This window comes from Marmota monax, unplaced genomic scaffold, assembly GCF_021218885.2.
Source record: "Marmota monax isolate L192 unplaced genomic scaffold, Marmota_monax_Labrador192_F-V1.1 WCK01_AAM20220418_F8-fsc00173, whole genome shotgun sequence".
Classification (NCBI taxonomy): domain Eukaryota; kingdom Metazoa; phylum Chordata; class Mammalia; order Rodentia; family Sciuridae; genus Marmota; species Marmota monax.
In genome coordinates, this window is record NW_026694620.1 from 2,407,555 (window position 1) to 2,426,761 (window position 19,207).

Here is a 19,207-nt window from a genome sequence, read left to right on the forward strand (position 1 = left end):
CCTTGGAACAATGTGAATAATGTGTGTGGTTGGTAAGTAAGGCTATGGGCTCGGCTTCTATGATGCTTCGATGTGAAGGGAAATGTTTTTAAGCTGCTTTGAAACCCCCTAATGAAGGGAGTGGTAGTGGCCATGAGAGGGGACTCCCACCCCAGGCCAGGGGAGGGAGGTTCCTGCTGCTCTCTGCTGGGCCTGTGGGGCAGGGGGCCAGCTCCCCAGACAGGGCCAAGGCTGCCCTGTGGAAGAGAAGCTGGCAGAGCCCCTGGGGCTTTCTCCTCCTGGGCCAGCCTCACATTCAGCAGAGTAGCTGTGGATGATTCCTTGTGTCCCTGAGGAGGGCAGCACTGGGCTTTGGGCCACTGTGAGAAGGTGAGGCTCTCGGGTCCATCATACTGCCCAGGTCAGGGATTGGCTACTGATCCTTCCTTCAGGATCAAACATTTTCATGTTCCAAAGCAGCAGAAGCATAATCAAGCTTCCCAGGATCCCCCCATCAGGAACCTGGTGAGGGCAGGTGGATGGGTAGAGAAATAGGCAAACTCCCCCGTGGGATTCAGGTCCCAGGGGTTGAGCTTGGCCTCACCCCCACTGCCCCTCTGTGTAGCTGATCAAGTGGCAATTCCAGCCGATCCACTCTTCAGCTGAGCCCACGAGCCACCTGCACACCCCGGGCCTCTCCTTCTCTGGCACCCTCCCCTGGCCTCCCCTCCTGGACCGCAGCCCTGTCGAGGATGCACACCCAAGGACGCAGCGTTGCCCCTCAGGGGGACCCCATGCTACCCAACCACTGACTCCCCGGGACGGGTCCTTGCAGACACAGTGTTGGCACCGTCCACTCTCCCCATGAGCAATTCCAGATCTGGCCATTTGCTGGAGGCCTGGGCGAGGCTCCCCATCTTGCCATTCTGTGAGTAAACAGCCCTTCATCACAAACAGGATGCTTGCCGACACTGGCTTTCATCTGGCTCCACACAGAAGGGTCGGAGAATCAAGGCTTTGGCTGATCAAAACACAGAGGGCGGGAAGCCAGCAGGAGCCCATTGTCCTTTCTGCCATCTTGGACTTCGTTCCCACGCAGCTGCCTCGGATTTTTAAACAGCATTTGTTCAGGGGACAGTGTTTTAGCCAAGGCTGGCACCAGACTCAAAGGAGTTTGAAACTGGGTAGCTCCGAATCACAATGATTCCTCTTAGCCTTTCCTCTCTTGGCAGGTGTCCTGTGTGTCCAGGAGAGATGGAGAAATCCTACTTACAGGGAACTCACGGAGGAGAGGCCAGAATTAATTAGCAGGAAGATGTTGTTATAAACAACATTTTCTTAAGAAATGCACTAGCTTCTTTCAAGCCCAAAGGTAAATCAAACCAGGCTAATCCAGGATAAACTGGTAAAAAAAAAATACTGAGGCAGGAATATCAGAAAAACTAAATGTTTCTATCCCTGGTACCTCCAAGTTGGTCAGGCTCCTATGGGCATTTGATTATGCTTTTGCTGTTTGGGAACATGAAACTGAAGAGCACTTTTAAAAGCCCCACGTGCACTCTGCTTAATCTCCGCAGCATTTTGCCGGCATTGCTGTTGATTTGGGGAAGGGTGGTTCAACCCGGACACTCTCTGATTTGGGTGGCTGGGGCATCCTTTGTTGTGGGAAACTGTCCTGGGCTTTATATTTAGCAGGATCCCTGGCTTCTGCTTGCTAGATGACAGCAGCATCCTCTCTGTTGTGACAACCAAAAAAAATGTCTCTAGACATTGTCAAGTGTCCCCTGGAGGGCAACTCTGTCCCCACTGCCATCTTTGAGAATCTTTGATTTAGAGGCTGTTAAGGAGGAGAAAGTTGGCTGATTTGAAGAAAAATTCAACCCAGCTCCCACAACAGATGACCTCTCGTCAGGAAAGAAGACAGATCTTTATGAATGGGATCTGGCTGTGCTTGGAGTTGGAGCCTGAATAGAAAGACCCAGTTTCTAAGCAGGGGGATATCTAGAGAGGGGGATTCACTACAAAAGGTGGCGCTGTCATTGCTGGTCTCATGGAACAGCCGAAATGTCCCTTCTGTCAAAATGGCCTTCGTATGGGTAGGCATGCTTATAAACTTACATAACAGGCCGTGTATGGAACATTTTTCTTTTTAAGAAAAAACATTGCTGTCAGGGTTTCTTGAGATAAAACCCCTTCTCAGAGACATTTAGTGCTTTTAACTTGACAAAGTGTCTGGGCTGCTAAGTTCACAACATTAGTTGGAAATAGGAAAGCATCTCTGAAATTCCCAAATGTGTCAATTTTGTCTCAAGTGATGGCTCCCTAATTGTTTTACCTATGAACTTTTCGCCTATTCCTACTGGCCAAAATGAGGTTCATGAACAAGTGATGAGGTGGCAGAGTTTTGCTGTGAATCACTCAGTTGACATCGGCTGCTCCTGACCTGGTGCTTAATGGTAACCACAAAGGAGAGAATAATGGTACCTTGAGCAACACCCATGTTCAAGGAGCGCACAGTGTGCGTGGAGAGGCGGAGTGTGTACTTTTTAACAAACACAGAAGAGTAGTCAGGCAAAATATGGCCTGACACACAAAGCATAGCAGAGTGGTCCTTCACACTGGTTCCTGGAAGAGGGGACAATGTCTTGCTGGGTCCCAGGAGCACAACTCATCTCCAAAGCTGGGCTTTCTCCACCCCGTTCCATGTGGATGACATCTTGCAGTCCCAAGTTCTCCAGGAACAGCCCTCTTCCTCCCAGCTGCCCAAACCCCCAGCAAAGCCCCGGGGCTCCCCCTCCTGCCTCTCCGCAATCCAGACTTCATCTTGGTGAAAGAGACTTGGAGAGAAGAAGGCCCTGGCTCCTTCCCCTTCTCCTTCCCATCTTCGCATCAGGCAGGGCTGGCTCCACCCACCTCTCCATCCATCCTCCTTCCTAAGAGGAGAATAAGACACCTTAGTTCTTGATAATTGGTTCCCAATTGTCTTCAAGTCCCCATGAATTCAAGCTTAAAAATTACCAGGATGGGTGACCCTCCCAGTGTCCACCAGAGTGGACCCTCCACACAAGACTGACGGGTGACACCTTCCACCTTCTCTCTAGCTCCTCCCTCCCTTCCCTGGGCCTACCCAGACCCTGTCACCTGCCTGCAATGGGCAGAACCATTTTCCAATCATGCGACCCCACCCCCTGGCCATAGTTGATTGGCCCAGGGGTGGGCATCTGACCCAACCTGGAACAATCTGAATTCCTCCCCCTGGGAATTTGAAGTGTGAACTGCAAACTCACATTTCCTGTGACAATTCATTGAACAAATACCCCTAACGCTTACCACTTACCAGGTGTCTTCTTAAGTGGTTCCTAAATGTGAATGTATTTAATCCTCAGAACAAATCCATGAAGGAGATGCAACTTATTGCCCCTCATCTTATAGGTGGGACCACAGGCAGATAGAGGCCAACAGCCTGCCCGAGGACACAGAGCTATTCAGGGGCAGAGCTGCCACACCAAGCTGCTTTGGGGAATTAAAAGTGGGCTGGTGGAGGGCTGGGGTTGTAGCTCAGTGGTAGAGCACTTGCCTAGCACGTGAGAGTCACTGGGTTCAATCCCCAGCACTTCATATAAATAAGTAAAATAAAGGTCCATTGAAACTAAAAAAGTCTTTTAAGAAAGTAAGCTGGTGGAGGGCTGGGATCAGGCTTCTCATCCCATCTCTGATGCTTCCCCTCTGCCCTGTGTAAACTGCTTAGCTTTGCTAGGCTGGTGTCCTTGGCTAAAGATGAGGGTGAACTAGGTCAGTGATTCCTAAAGTATGTCGTAGCCACTGGTGGAAGAAAATCGTTTAGGTAAAGAGATGAATACAGATTTTCAGAGCTCTGCATTTATTTTCATGTATATTATAAATTATATATGAGAGAGACACAGAGATGGAGAAAGACAGAGACAGAGACAGAGAGAGTCCAGAACTGTGATAATTTGGGTCGCAATGCCTGGGAGGTCACCAAAGTAAACAGTAACATCACAGTTTGGAACCAAATTCAGGATGCACAGGGTCACACAGCAGAGTGGGTGGACACTTCCTTGACTCTCACATGTCCACCCACTGTCCTGGTCAAGGTGGTTCAGAACAAGGATGACTCTTTCCTCCATGTCCAGGTGGACCTCTGAGCCAGGCCCGACCACTGGGATTGTCCTGTATGTAGACACCTGACCCAAGAGGACCAGCAAGACCTCCCAGGAATTTTGCTGGAATCATCAGGGAAAGCCTGGTGCTGCTGGGGACCCTAACACAGAAGCAGAGGCACAGGGGCCAGGGAACAGGAGGGAGGGGCTGTGACGGTGCCACGTGGCCTTAGGCCAGCTGCTGAGTGACAAATCTCCCTCTAGATCTTTCCCATCTTTGGTGTTGGTTTTCTGCTGACCTGAGTCTGGTTTGGTTCCTGTGCCTTGCAAAGAGTCTTAACTAACACAGGAAACTGTTGTCAGAGGACTTAGCGAGCAACTTCCTAGTACCAAGGGGGGACACTCCAGTAAGAGCCACAGCAACTTCAGAGTTGAAGTATTTCCTGTGCTGGAGGTGATGGCAGTGTGTCTCCATGGTGCCCTGGACAGGTGGAGGAGAGAGGAGAGAGGCTAACTTTGATCTGGAATTCCCTGAGCCTCAGTTTCCTAATATCTAAAGTGGGAATAATAACATCTCTGCCTAGGTCACCCTGGGGCCAAAAGGCATAACAGAAGCCACCTAACCAAGTTTCTTAAGCCAGCCAAGGGTAGCTATTACCATACAGCTGTTCCTTGGCATGCGTGGAGAAGTGATTCCAGGCTACCTAAATCCACTAGACACTCAAGTCCCTCATATAAAATGACATCATATTTGCATATAACCTGCACAATCTCCTCTGTACTGTAAATCATTTCCAGATTACATAGAACACTGAACACAATACAAAGTCTGTGCAAACATTTGTCATACTGTATTATTTAGGGAATGATGATAAGAAAAAAAATCTATGTGTTCAGTACAGATCGGATGTTCTCGACCCACTCTTAGTTGAATCCGTGGATGTGGAACCCATGGATACGGAGGGCCCACTGTATTGTGCTGAATATTTGGCATAAAGTAGCGTGTTAAATTCCATATGATCCTATCCTTTAAAATCACCATCCTTATTTTACTCCAGAGAAATTGCAATTCAGAGAGGTTAGCAATAAAGATCAGAGCTGGCCTTCCAGCCAGGTCTAGAAGGCCCAGTCCATGGTACCTTAGGGGGAATTCCAAGGGCCAGAAGCACTATCCCGGGGAGTCAGTTGTCAGAGGCAAAGGGGTATGAAGACCAGTGGCGAATCAGCGAGCCAAGATAGCCAAGCAAATCGCCCAGAGAGCCCTCCTTACATCTTGCCCACCTTGGAAAGTTTCTTGGAAAATTCCAGGGTGAAGACTTGGAGGAAAATCAGCTTCATGAAACAAAGATATAAAATAATCCAGCAAAGCACCCAGTTCCGATGCATCAAGAGGAGCGAACATCAAGACATGACCGCAGATCCCAGATGTTGTTATGGTTGGATTACACAGACTTGGAAAGTTCAAGCATAAAATGCCTGAATGATAACAATAGAAAACAGATCAAAAGCCCGGAGAAAGAAACCGAGAGAAATGAGAAACAGAAGGAACCGCTAGGGAAGATGAAAGAGGAGAATTACAATTTGACACCAGATTGGAGCCAGTATGGAAGGGTTTGCTGGCACTTGACCCATATCCAGATGAGATTTTTGCAGCATTATTAGAGCAACAAAGTTACGATACTTGAGTGCTTTGTAGATTTCTGGGACCTCAGAGTGAAGAGTTCCCTGAGAGCCTCCTAGGCCCAACCCTCCCTTTAAAAAATCTTGGAGATGGTGCCTGAATCTGCACTGACCCTGCCATATTTGGCTGTCCTTCACAAATACCGAGAGATCTTCAAGCAATGAGAAGGCCAAAGATAAGGTGGTGCAGTCTCCCCAGCTGTAGTCTCATCGCTCCATGTACCAGAATACTCTCAGTCTCTCGGCTCAGATCGTAGAGACATTTAGCTTCAGGTATGGTTTGATCCAAGAGATCAAAAGATGTCACCTGAACCCAGACTCCCTAATTCACTCCCTATCTGCTTTTTTCTCAAGTTCCATGTGGTGACTTGATGGCAAATGTTAAACCTATATCCTCCCAAGTTTGTGTTCCACAGAAAGATATGGCCCTCTTCCCAAATTTCAGCACTAGGCTCATCAAGACCTATTGACTCTAATTGGATGATATGCCCATACCGGTGGCTAGAGGAACATGGTGCTCTCATTGGTCAGGCCTGAGTCACATACTGTATCACACAGGATGAGTAAAATCAGCTCTGTCTCCAGATTAAGAATGGAACTGGGCGCAGTGGAGCATGCCTGGAATCCCAGCAGCTCAGGAGGCTGAGACAAGAGGATTGAGAGTTCAAAGCCAGCCTCAGCAAAAAAGTGAAGTGCTAAGCAACTCAGTGAGACCCTGTCTCTAAATAAAATACAAAACAGGGCGGGGGATATGGTTCAGTGGGCAAGTGCCCTTGAGTTCAATCCCTAGTACCAAAAAAAAATAGAATGGAGAGTAGGAGTCAGAAGTTTCCGCCAAGAAAATATGGCCTCTATAGAAGAAGGTAAATGGATGCTGGAAACCCTGAATCCTGAATCTGACTCTCCTTTGCCATTTCTTCCCTTCCTAAGAAAACAGGAAATAACAATATCATTACCCAGTTTCCCAATGTCCATGGCATTTACAATTTTTACTTGTCAGTTAAAAAAAATTATAAAGCCCAGGTCATTTTACATCTGCTTTTCCACAATGTAACTAAATTGCAATTTTAAAAATCCTTTCTGTACAAAAAATATTTTTAAATAAATGTCATGGCCATACACAGTGGTACACACCTATAATCCCAGGTACCTGGAAGGCTGAAGCAGAAAATTGCAAGTTCAAGAACGGCCTCAGCAACTTGGCAAGATCCTGTCTTAAAAGAAAATCGAAAGGGTTAGATGTGATATAGCTCAGTGGTAGAGCATGTGCCGAGAATGCACAAGGCCCTGGGTTCAACCCCCTGCACTGCAAGATAAATAGATAAATAAATAAGTGGCATGGACCAGCCACATGAGAACCACATATTGACACCACTTTGGACCATGCAGGGTCTTAGGAACAGAGGTATATAAAGGGTTACCAGACCTGGTTCCTGTCACTGGGAAACACACACTTTAATAAAGTTTAGAGGAACTTAAGGCAAAACTATTAACTTGAGATATGTCATGAAACTTTTGGGGTTCTGAAGTCTCTCAAGACGAAATCCACTGTCATCCCATCCCCCAAATTGGCTTTACAATGAACAGCACACATTTACATTTATTTCTGAAATTTGAGACTCCCTATAATTCTAGAAAGTTGATTCTATTTTTAATTGGCATTATATGCATTGAGGAGCTCAGAGATGTTAGGTGACTTGCAAGGGGTCCTATAGCTAAAAGGCAATTATCCCCAGACTTCAGATCTGCGCCCCAACCCCAGGCCAAGCCACGGGTATCTGCCAGGAGCTAGAACTGTGTCTCGGGCTGGATATAGAAGGGGCAAGAGATCCCCTGGAGCTGGGAGGAGACCTGGGAACCATCATGGCTCCACATGGAGGTGGCTGAGGGGGTCACTGTAGCTCAGGGATTGAAGGTGTCATCCGGGGAGTTTATAGAATGAGAAACTAATGGGATACAAAGTCCCAGAGGACAGCAGGGAAGGGGTATGAGGAAAACAGAAGAGAGGGCGTCCTAGGAGCCAGGAGAGGCGTGGCCTTTTAAGGAGAGGCTCAAAGCCTGCAGGGAGTCCAGGCAAGACAAGGGCTAAAGGGTGTGTTCCCCTTGTACAACCAGGTCCTCGGCCTCGCTGGCAGGCACGTTGGTGAAGCGGTGTGACCAGCAGGCAGCATGCAGTTCACAGATGGATGATCAGAGGTGATGACACAGCCTCAGTGGCTGGGGACAACTCTTTCAAGAGGCTGGCAAAGGAGGGACGGAGAGCGATAGGGACTGAGGTGGAGGGAAGGTTTGGGCTCAGGGATCGAGGCTGTCGTTATCTAAGAGACAAGACGGTCTGGCATGTTGGTGTGACACCTGAGCCCCCTTGGCAGGTTGGCAAGGGTTGACTCACAGTCCAGACGACAGGAGGAGCCTTTTGGAGGAGGCTAGAGGAAAGAAGAGGAAGGAGAGGCAGGGTTCCCAGTAGGTTGGCATGGAGGCAAACGCCAAGAGAGGTCAGCAGGGTCGCCTGGATTCTCTCAAAAATCTAGGAGGAAGAGTGTCTGCCGGCAGGCGTGGGGGTGCACACCTGTGATCCCAGCAGCTGGGGAGGCCGAGGCAGGAGGATGTGAGTTCAAAACCAGCCTCAGCAATGGCAAGGTGCTAAGCAACTCAGAGAGACCCCGACTCTCAATAAAACACAAAATAGGGCTGGGATGTGGCTCAGTGGTCGAGGGCCCCAGAGTTCAATCCTTGGTACCAAAAAAAAGAAAGAAAGGAAGGTTTGGAAAGAAAGACACTGTTGGGAGGTGCTCTAGGCCAGGATGGTAGCCCCAGGGCCTCACTCCAGGCCTGACTTTAAACCCCAGGAATATTTCTGATATTATACGAAGTCGTGGCTGCTCCCGTTTCTGGCCACCACCATCTCCAGCAAGCCCAAGAGCTTCGAAACAGGCCTTCAGCTCCAAGGATCCACCCTAACCCCTTCGCGTAGGGGTGGCTGAGTGGCAGGAGCTCTCGGTGGGAACGGTGTCGACCCCCACGGCCCAAGCACTGCAGAATGTGAAGAAGGGAGGATCCGTGAGAGGTTGTGCTCAGGACGCAGAGGGAGGCTCCCAGTTCAGCCATCAAAAGGGAAGCAGCTTTGACCGGGGGCGGGGGGCAGGTGAAGAAGATCCCCGGCTGCTGAGTTTGAGATGGCTGGCTTCTTCTTTCTATAAGCATCTCTCCAGTTCCTGCCAGGCTCCAGATTCATCCCTAGGTGGTAGAAGGGTTGGGGTGGGGTGGGGCACAGGGAGACCATGCCACCCTCAGCGTCAAAGGAAGTGCAAGCTTACAGTGTTCTGCGAAGGACTCAGTGGCGGAGGCACCAGGAGCAGAGTCCAAAGGAAGAGCAGGGCACTCAGCTGGGGAGGCGCTGCAGTGGACAGGCTCCGGGCCCCGGGGCCCCCATCTTGGTCTTCCTGCCCTTGTGCCGTCTTCTCCCCTTGAGTTTGGGCAGAGGGAGAAGAATTGCCATGGTCAGTGGAGACCAGCAAAGTGGAGAGGTGTGCACCATTGTGTAATAAGAGTGTTCCGCTCACCTTGAAGAGACCCTATCCCTCGTTAGTGTCACAGAAGTGAGCTGCCATCTGAGAACTGTGTGCTCCCCTCTAGGGAGGGCCCCCTGTCAAAGAGCTGCAGGCAGCCTCCAGCCCAGTGACCAGTCCAAACACACACGCTTTCAGTCCAGCAGCTCACAGGGACCAGACATCTGCCCAGGGACACGTGGGCTCAGGCACAGATCCTGTCCCGGTTGGGCCTCAGATGAGACCACAGCCCCAGCTGGCACCTTAGACACAGTGCTCAGGAAAAACCCGAGCAAAGCACTGGGGACTCTGTGCCCGACTGGTGACCCACAGGAATTGTGAGATAACAAACCTGTTGTGATAAGCCGTCACGTTGGTCACATGGTTGTGTAGAGATGGGTGACAAAGATAGGGCCCGAGAAAGCTTCCTGGAAGATGGAATCTTAATGCCACATTTTCCAGACCTTAGCCTCACCTTTCACAGAGAGACCAGCCCATCCTCAGTGACTCCCCTTCCCAGGCTCTCCAGACAGCCTGGGCTTTGTGCACTATTTCTGTTTTTAAATAAAAGTGATTTCTTCAGTGAACAATGGGGAAACATTCACGTGTGCTATCACGTATATAACAGCATAATACATTGCATGGTGGGAATTTAAAAAAAAAAACAAAAAACCCTGCAAATCAGGAATAAAAAATGATCCACTTATTTCTTAATTGGGGGTTCAGAGAATACGGTCTCACCTTTTCTTTTTCTGGTACCGGGAAGAGCCACCAACCTGCTAGGGTTGCCATTTATGGAGATGAGGGTGACGACAAGGAAAGGGAGTTGGCCACCTCGAACCAGCAGCACTTCCTGGGAGAGAGAGGCTGTTTGTGACAAGGGACCAGTCACGTCTACGGTATGGCAGGCAGGCCTAGCTGGCCAACCCAGAATGGAACAGGAGATTAGGCAAGTTCACTAGTAAGAGCCACCCAGGGGCTGCAAAGTGGCTTTGGGGTTATGAAAGCAAGTGAAACGGAAAATAGGGGTCTGGAATAAACAGGTGAAATGAAGATGCTGGACTTCAGTGGGTAGGAGGGAAAGAGCCAATAGGAAACACCGTCAGAACTAGAAATTGACTAGAAGGTAGCGGAGAGGAGGGGCCAGATCTCAGAAGGACATGGGGGTGGGGTGCTTGCCTCTGGGACAAAGGGGTACAAGCAGAAAAGGCAAGAGAAAAAACAAGTAGAGACAGAGAAGGCAAAGGAAGCATAGGCAGGCCCCATGTGCAAGATTCCTGGGAGATTCATAAGAATTTGCAGAAGCAAATGGAGCTCCATAGTAAATGTGATAGAAGGAGGGATTGCACCTATTTTGGTCATGGCTGTGTCCCCAGAGCCTGGACTGTGTATGACACAGAAAAGATAACTCAAGAACATTGCTGAATGCCTGGACATAGACTAAATACCAAAGGGGGAGGGCATAGAGAGATTTCCCTCCAACCATTTCTTCATCTGTCTGTCCATCCACCAATCCATTCATCTATTCACCCACCCATTCACAACCGTTTATTGAGTCTCCACTTGGGGCCTAGTGCTACAACTGTTGAGAAGAAAGCCACCAGCAGGACCGCCACGGTCCCCGCTCTCAAGGAGTTCACACTGTAGTTGGGAACACAGGAGGCACGTAGGAAGCGAATAAAGAAAACGCAAAATGGAAAGTGCTGTGAAGGAAATGGATCATGACGTAGTGACAGAGAATAACTGAGTGGGGGGTGATGAGCAGACGGCCGGCCAGCGGTCTGGCAGGAGAAAAGACTACCGTTGGGGTTAAAACAAGATGATCAGGAGCCACAAGAACATTCTAGGTAGAGCCAACAGCAACACGATTTCAGCTGTAGATTAAATTATTGTGTCTCCCCAAAACTCACATATTGAGCTTTTGTCGCCACTATGATGGAGGTAGGGCCTTTGGGAGGGAATGGGATAAGGTAGGAGAGAGACCATCTCTCTCAGCCATGTGAGGATACAGCAAGAAAGCAGCTGTCTACAAGCCAGGAGGAGGGCCCTCACCTGAACCCAGATCTGTCAGCACCTTTGTTATGGTTTGGGTATGAGATGTCCCCCCAAAAGGCTCCTGTGTTCAGGGACATTCAGAGATGAAATGACTAGATGACAAGAGCTACAGCCTAATCAGGGGTGAATCCATTTGATGGATTCATAATTTGAGAAGACTACTGGGCTTGGTGGTGATGATAGGCAGGTAGGGTGTGGCTGAAGGAAGCAGGTCACTGGGGTGCAGCTTTGGGGTTTATACTTTGTCCCTGCACCCTTCTTCTTTCTTCTTCCCAGTTGCCATGAGCTGAGCAGCCTTCCTCCACCACACCCTTCCGCCGTGATGTTCTGCTCCACCTCGGGCCCAGAGCGATGGAGTTGGCCGACCACTGTGAGCCCCAAGTAAACTTTTCCTCCCTGTTGTTGAAGCCGCCCACCCCATGGTGCTTTGACAGCCCAAACAGATCAAGATGTTGGTCACCTGTTGTTTTGCTGGCCCTGCATCCGTGTTCCCCTCTCCTGATTGCGACTCTAAGTTGCAGAAAAGTGATAGTAATGCAAATCAGTCTTCTTCATAGAAATACCCTGGATTTTGCCCTTGTTCCAAGGAGAATCTGAAGAACAGAATTATCTATAGGCAACCAAAAATATTAAAAAGGATTTCAGAGATGCAAAGTGGGTTGAAGTCTTGATAGCAATACATCATCGTATTTGGAATTATTTGCAGATGCACAATCATTAGGGCAAAATGCAGTGTATGTTTATGGATAAGACCTTACTGGGATTCCTTGTTAATTAACGAGTTGAACAAAATCTTTGGTATGAGTCCATTTTTTTGCATTTGTATGACTTACGCTTTTATATTTTTTGAAAATTATCCTTGAACTTTTGGCAGGGGAAGGTGTTTCTCCTGCATGTCAAGAATTGGCAGTTTGAATTGGCAGTCGAATGTGGCCAGCCACCTGCTTTTGTAAATAAAGTTTTATTGGAAGACAGAATTCGTTTGTTTATGTATTGTTTTCATACTACAAGGACAGAGTTGAGTAGTTGCGACAGAGACCATCTGGCCTGCGGAGCAAAAAAGAAAGTTTTATTATCTGCCCTTTACAGGAAGTGTTTGCTGACCCTGGCTATAAGTGAAAAAAAAAATATTACCAAGTAGAATTCTAAAAATGTGTGCTATGTAATGTACAAACACGTACATGAACAAAAGGCCAGCAGGACATACAGTATAATGCTAGCTAACAGTTCCTCAATTTGAGCATTTGTCTTCACCCACCAGTCATGGCAAAACCTTCTTTGGTATTAAAGTCTAACCCCAGAAAAGATTATCACAAAATGTTTAATATAAAGCTATTCATTCAAAAATTATTCATGAAGCTTATATGGTTTGACAGATTGGGACTATCAAAGTGGATGATGAGTTTGTCTTGGTTTGCTCAGACTTTCCTGGTTTTAAAACTACAGATTCCAGGGCTGGGGAGGTGGCTCAGTGACAGAGTAGGTAGGCCCAGAGAATGCCCCTACTTCCAGGAAAACCAGAGCATCTAGTCACTCTAGCAGGAAATCTATTTTGGCTTGGATGCATGTGCTACTTGCTGGCCCCTGAGGCATCCTTCAGAAGATCATTTATCCCCCTAAACCTCACTTAGATCAATTGCAAATGTTTACCCCCTTGCTCTGCAGTTCTGGAGTGAGGATGAAGTTAAATTAGTGTGTAAACTTGTGCCCATTTAACTATGATGGTCAACGAAAAGGTTGTTCTCACTTTGTCTCCAAATAAAAGCATGCAATGGCTAGACTTTGTATGACATTAGGACGTTAAGTAGGATGAAGAAACAATTACCTAGAAGGTTGTCGCATAATTATAAGGTGACCATATAATTTGTTGTCCTAACCAGGACAGTGTTGAGAGTGGAAGAGGAACTCTTAATAATGACATTGATATAACAGGAGTAAACAAGATTGCCCTGAGGTGAACTTAGACGTACACTCCTGGACCACAAAGTGGCCGGGCAGCCTGTGTGGGTGTGCACCCTGTGCCGTCACCCGGGGCCTCACACCTGGAGCGCCCTGAGCCTGGTTCCATGTTCTGCAGTAATCTGGAAGTTCTTAACACTTTTTAAACAAAGGGACCCACGTTATCATTTTGCCGCAGACCCTGCCAATGATGCGACAGGTTCTGCCCAGGGAAAATCCTACTCTGCTCCAGGGAGAGGTCGTAGGACCCCGGAAGGCCCTTCTAAACCTAGGCAGCCAAGCTCTGAGTCCCTAAGAAGAAAGTTTCGATTTTAACCCCAGCTGGTTCTAATTCCCTGGAGTTAAAAATAGCAACACATAATGAGGCAAAAAAAAGGGAGCTGGGGTCCCAGAGTGGCTTCCTTGTTACCCCGCAGAAGCAGGTGCCAGCCTGCAGAGGGGATCAGCCAGCCCAGGCCAGAAGGTGTCCCCCTGGGATGACCTAGCTTAGCGCCTGTTTGAACTCTGGTTTTGTCCTTGGCCAACATTTCCACGGTTTGCCAGAGGCTTGGGCAGCCGAGCAGCTGGGTGAACCCCAGAGGGCATTTGAGTGTGAGCCATCCTCCGAAGTTCAACTTACTGATCTGGCAACCCCCAGCCCTGTTAATGGCTGCAAATGCCATTTATGGGGCTTTCAAGGGCAATAACTGTAAAATCCAGTTTCGTTGTCTTAACAAACCAGAACAAAGCTGGCGGCGTTGCCAGAGCAGAGCAGCTGCCTGCACAGGGAATGGGAAGTAGATCGGGATCGCCGGGCGAACCCCGGAGAAGGCAGCGAGACACCAACCTGTGGGAAACTGCTCCGAGCCTAATTTTGGAGGAGGGGAAGCATTGGAGAGCCCCGTTTTCAGGTTGCCTCTCCCAGGGGCCCCGCTGTTCCCGGGAACGGTCAGGGATTCCCAGCCGCTGATGACTTGGGGGCTACAGTCCTTTGCGGTGGGAGGTGGTGCTGTGCATGGAGGGGTGCTTAGTGGCATCTCTGGTCTCCAGCTATAGGTGACAGTAGCACCTTCCCCCGCTGCAGCTGTGACAACCCAAAAATGTGTCTAGGCTTTGTCAAATGTCCCCCAGGGGACAAAATTGCCTCCGGTTAAGAACCCCTGGTTTGTGGCACCAACAGTATCCTCCCTAAAGGGTGAGGATTAGTGAGTTTGTGATTGTTTGTGAATTTAGAACAGTACCTGAGAGGGTAAGCACCAGATAAGAGCCTGTTAAACAAATTACAGTGTTGCACCCCACTGCACCCCCCATAACCCCTCAGGGAACAGTGCACAGCGAGACTCTCCCCCAGCCCTGCAGGAGCACCTGCCCTACTCCACTGCACAGAGATCACACCACCTCTCTGGGCACTCCGGGTCTTGTTCCCACCTCTGTGGCTTCACCACCTGCTCCCAGAGCAAGTGTCTAAACTTCTCTGTGCGTTGGATTCCTCTGCTGAAAAATGTCCGTGATGGCTGTACTCACCGCATTGGGTTATTTTCAACATCAGATGCATCCCTATATAACCTGTACCTGCAACAGGGGCTGGCACGCTGTTCGCGGGCTGGGATAGGTACTGCCATCACCCCCCAGCACCCCCACACTGCGTGGGCCTGGTGGTGTGTGGACCTAGGACTACACACTGGGCGCCAGCCTCCAAAACCCAGTGTGGGACAGTGGGGCAGAGCTGGGTCCCACTGTAACAGGACCAACTCCACCCACTCTGGGTACAGCAAAGTGACCCTGGGCTACCATATACTTCCTCTGTGGCATATCTGCCCTGCAGCACCTGCTGGGGATAGGAGTGAGATGGGGGCCTGGTAGGAAGGTGAGCAAGTGGCCCAGTTTGCCCAGGACCAAGGGGGTGCCCAGGGGTCGGCAGAAACAGTGCTAAACTCTAGAAAGTCCCAGCCCAGCCAGGAGGTTCCATCACCCTGTTTGAGGATTTGTGATTATATCTGGGCTACAGCCCACTGCTAGGACCATCCAGGAAACATGTAGGGGGAGACTGAGGTCCTGCCCTGCCACTCAAGACAGGCCCTGGCTTCTATGGCTCCTGCAGGGGTGCGGGCACAATGCCAGGGCCCCCTGGGCACACAGCTTGCTCTATTGGGTTCCACATCTCCTGGGGGTGCCCCAACACCAAACCCCAGTGACTTATCAGCATTCTGTCTCCAACTTCCACCTTCTAGAAAGCACACCTGTGGAAGACGGTAGCAATTAACGTTATCAGCCATCAAGGATCAGAAGGGAAACCCACTGGCCGTTGTGAATCGTTAGGGCCATAACCACTTCAAGCGACTGGGGGTTTGTTTTGTTTCTCTGGCCCCAGGGGGTGTTGAGAAGGGGCTGTATCTACCACTCATCGGATTTCATGTCTACCGCTCCAAACCTTTCTTCCAGAGGCGGAGAACATGGACTCACTGGGGAATCATCCAGCTCTGAGACTGTCTGCCCAGGGGGGACCCACCTGGGCATACCCTCCAGGAGGAAGGACCCCAAGCCGCCCCCACGGAGGCAAGGAAGGAGAATGAGACCCCTCTGCCCACGGAAGGCTGTTGTGAGCCTCGAATTTTGACTTATGCTATTGATACCACACCAAGCCCCCAAGGGTAGGGAAAGAGAAACGCACACACACACACTCACGCTCACACTCACACCCCTCCTCCGAGTCTGATGATCTGGGAAGAAAAGGGAGGGGGAGGGAAGTCTGAGGAGGTGGAGAGGCTGCAAGAAATGCCACTTTTGTCAACTTGGACGGGTTTGCAGGCAAGTGATGGTGGACAGGAGGAGTGTGTTTCAAGAGGGCGTCCCCTGCACAAGTGCCTGTTTGGTAGCCAGAGGCAGACCCTCCACAGACAGAGCCGTCACCCACCACCGCCAGGCCCCCAAGAGTTCCAAGGAGAGCAAACCTCAGGTGCACACACCTTTAACAATGACTAGGGTTCTCCAGGCTCCCAGGACTCTTCTTGGAGGCTGATTGACCTCTCATTTGAGTCTCTGCTTTTCAGGCATTTTCTACCAAGGCCAGGCTTTAAAAAAAATTCACTCAATACTCATGCTTACTTTCCAAAATGCCTCAGATCAGGACCTAAAATTTGAACCTAGCTTTTCCCCCCAGTGAAGAAATTATCCGGCCCTGATCCCTGCTGATCCTCCCTGCTCTTCTGTGATTGAAAAGCACATTTTACAGGGGAATGTTTAGAGTTATGACCACCAAATACTTCAAGTGGAATTCAGATTGGAGCCTATTGAACATTTTATGCTTTCATGAATGACACTCTTGTTCAGGAATGAATCTTCTATGAAAAGTCTATTTTAAGTGCACCTTCCAGAACCTTCTTTTTGCCTCTGAAAGGAAGAGGCAGAACAGACGGGAAGTTTTCTGATCCTCTGAGAGTCGCCCTGGCTTTCCTAGGGGTGGTGAGCTCAGAGCAGAGGGGATACTGGCTTTGCCCTCAGGCCCTGCCATCTTTCCACACAGGCCAGTTTATTTAGCAAAAACACGCACCCCCCTCTCCCAGGAATTTGAGCACCACTTTCTGCAGAGCCTCCCTGGAGATGGAGAATCTCACTTGATCTCAGGTACCAACTGCTGCTCAGCTGAATCGCTCACCTTTGCCAGGGAGCAGCCTCTTTAAGTTCCCCACAGTTCATGGGCCTGGAGGCCAGTTCTGGCTCCGGCCAGAGTTGTTTTTCTAGGTGCAGCTTTCCCCGCACCCCCAATGAGACTTTTCACTCACTAATTTCTGTTACCAACATCTGTTAAGGAAAAAAATATCCAGCCAGGGATGTAGCTCAGATGGTAGAGTGCTTGCCTCACATGCACAAGGCCCTGGGTTCACTCACCAGCACCACACCAAAAAAAAAAAAAAAAAAAACAGAAAGAAAAGAAAAAATATCCAAAAACTTAGAAATGAGACAAAAACATGGCTTTGCAACCTCGCCAAGTCATCGTGGAGCAGTGTTTAATAAATCCCCCTGTTAGACCCTTCGGTGGGCATGGACCCTGAGACGGGGAGTCACGTGCAGATGGTTTCCCGGGGTGTTCTCAGGAGGTACACCTGCAAGGGGGTGAGGGAGGAAGGGCGGGGAGGGGTGAGGAGAGGAGCAATGTGGTGCAACTGAGGCCTCAGCCCATCCCATGGAAGGCTCCGGAGCTGGGGTGGCCCCTTCAGCATTGTCCCAAAGTGAGGCAAAAAGACAGGGCTTGGCCTCACCTGCTCAAGACAAGCCAGGGGTCAGGGAGGGCCAGTGTGACCCTGGGAGAGGGTCCTTCCCTCTCAGGCAATCCCAGTGAGGGACAGTGCTGTCCACCACACACGAAGATTTAGCAGCCAGTGCTCCCAGCCGCAGCGGATAGTGCTGGACCCCGAGAGCAGATCTGAGCAATACCTGGGGGTCAGTCAAGGGGAGGGACTATCACTTTGGCTTCTGATTTATGATGAAGGTTCAGACTGTAGAAACTCTCTTAGAGAAAAATCGATTGCAAATGATGTTTGTCTGGTAGAGATGTAAACAACTCTTGGTGGTTAGAAAAGAAAGTCCCAAGGGTCACAGGTTTTTGCCTGCCTGACCTAAATGAGTTTCTGGTTTGTCTTAGCAAATCCCTGGGTTTGTGACTAGGGATTGAACCCCAGGGATTACAGGCATGCGTGGACCATGCCCAACGTTGTCTATATTTTTTTATCTTAGCTATCTTAGTGGGTACAAAATAGTATCTCATTGTGGTTTAAATTCACGTTTCCCAAATAATCAACAATATAGAATATTTCTTTGTTTGCTTATTGACCATTTTTATATCTTTGGAGAAATGTCTACTAAAGACCATATTGCTGTTGTTCTGGGGATTGAATCTAGCATATCTCACATGCACTCCACCACTGAACCACATCTCTAGCCCCTTTGTAAATTGTTTATTCTCACGAATTTGCAGAGGCTGGCTTCGAACTTGTGATCCTCCTGCCTCAGCCTCCCAAGTCACTGGGATCACAAGCATGCGCCACCATGCCCGGTTTGTGTTTAATTCTTTGAGGAAACATCATAGCGGTTTTCATAGTAGCAGTACCATTTTATACACCCCCTAGAAATGCAAAGAGTTCCAGTTTCTCCACACGCTCACCCACACTTGATATTTTCTGTTGGGGGTTTCATGGGACGTTTTAATAATAGCCAACCTAGGGAATGTGAAGTGGTGTCTCACTGGGGTTTCGATACGTATTTCCCTAATGATAAGTGAGGCTGACCGTCCTTGCGCATGCTTTTTGGCCATTTGTGTATCTTCTTCAGAGAAATGTCTATTCCAGCCTTTGCCCACTGATGACCTGAGGTGTTTGGGGGTTGTTTTATTGAATGACAGGAGTGCTAACTATCTTTAGAAGAGGAAAGCTAATCTGTATCCTCCCAGCACACATCCACCCACACACTCCACAGTCAGGGTGACAGGGCAGATCCCAGAAAAAAAGAAAAAATGAAGCAGGAAAATGGGACAGCAACACACAGCCTTGTTGGAAATCAGCCGCTGGGTCAGGAGAGCAGGCCGTACTCCTACGCAGGATGCCCCAAGCAGCCGCCACAGCACTGGGACCCGGCTTCCAGGGGCGGAAGGCTCTAACCCAGTGAGATAAGCAGCCACAGATGAAGCCCCTGAAACACAGAGATGACTTGGCTCAGCACCCTGGGAGAGCAGAGTACTGGCCTCTGCACTGGGCCCCGTGAGCTCACCTGGCAGAGAAGTTGAACAAGCTGGGCCTTCTCACCCTACCCAATGCCAAGGCCATGAGGGAGCCAGAGACCAGGAGTGTCTGAGGCTCAGATCGAGGGGCCAGTACATCCAGCACAGCACCT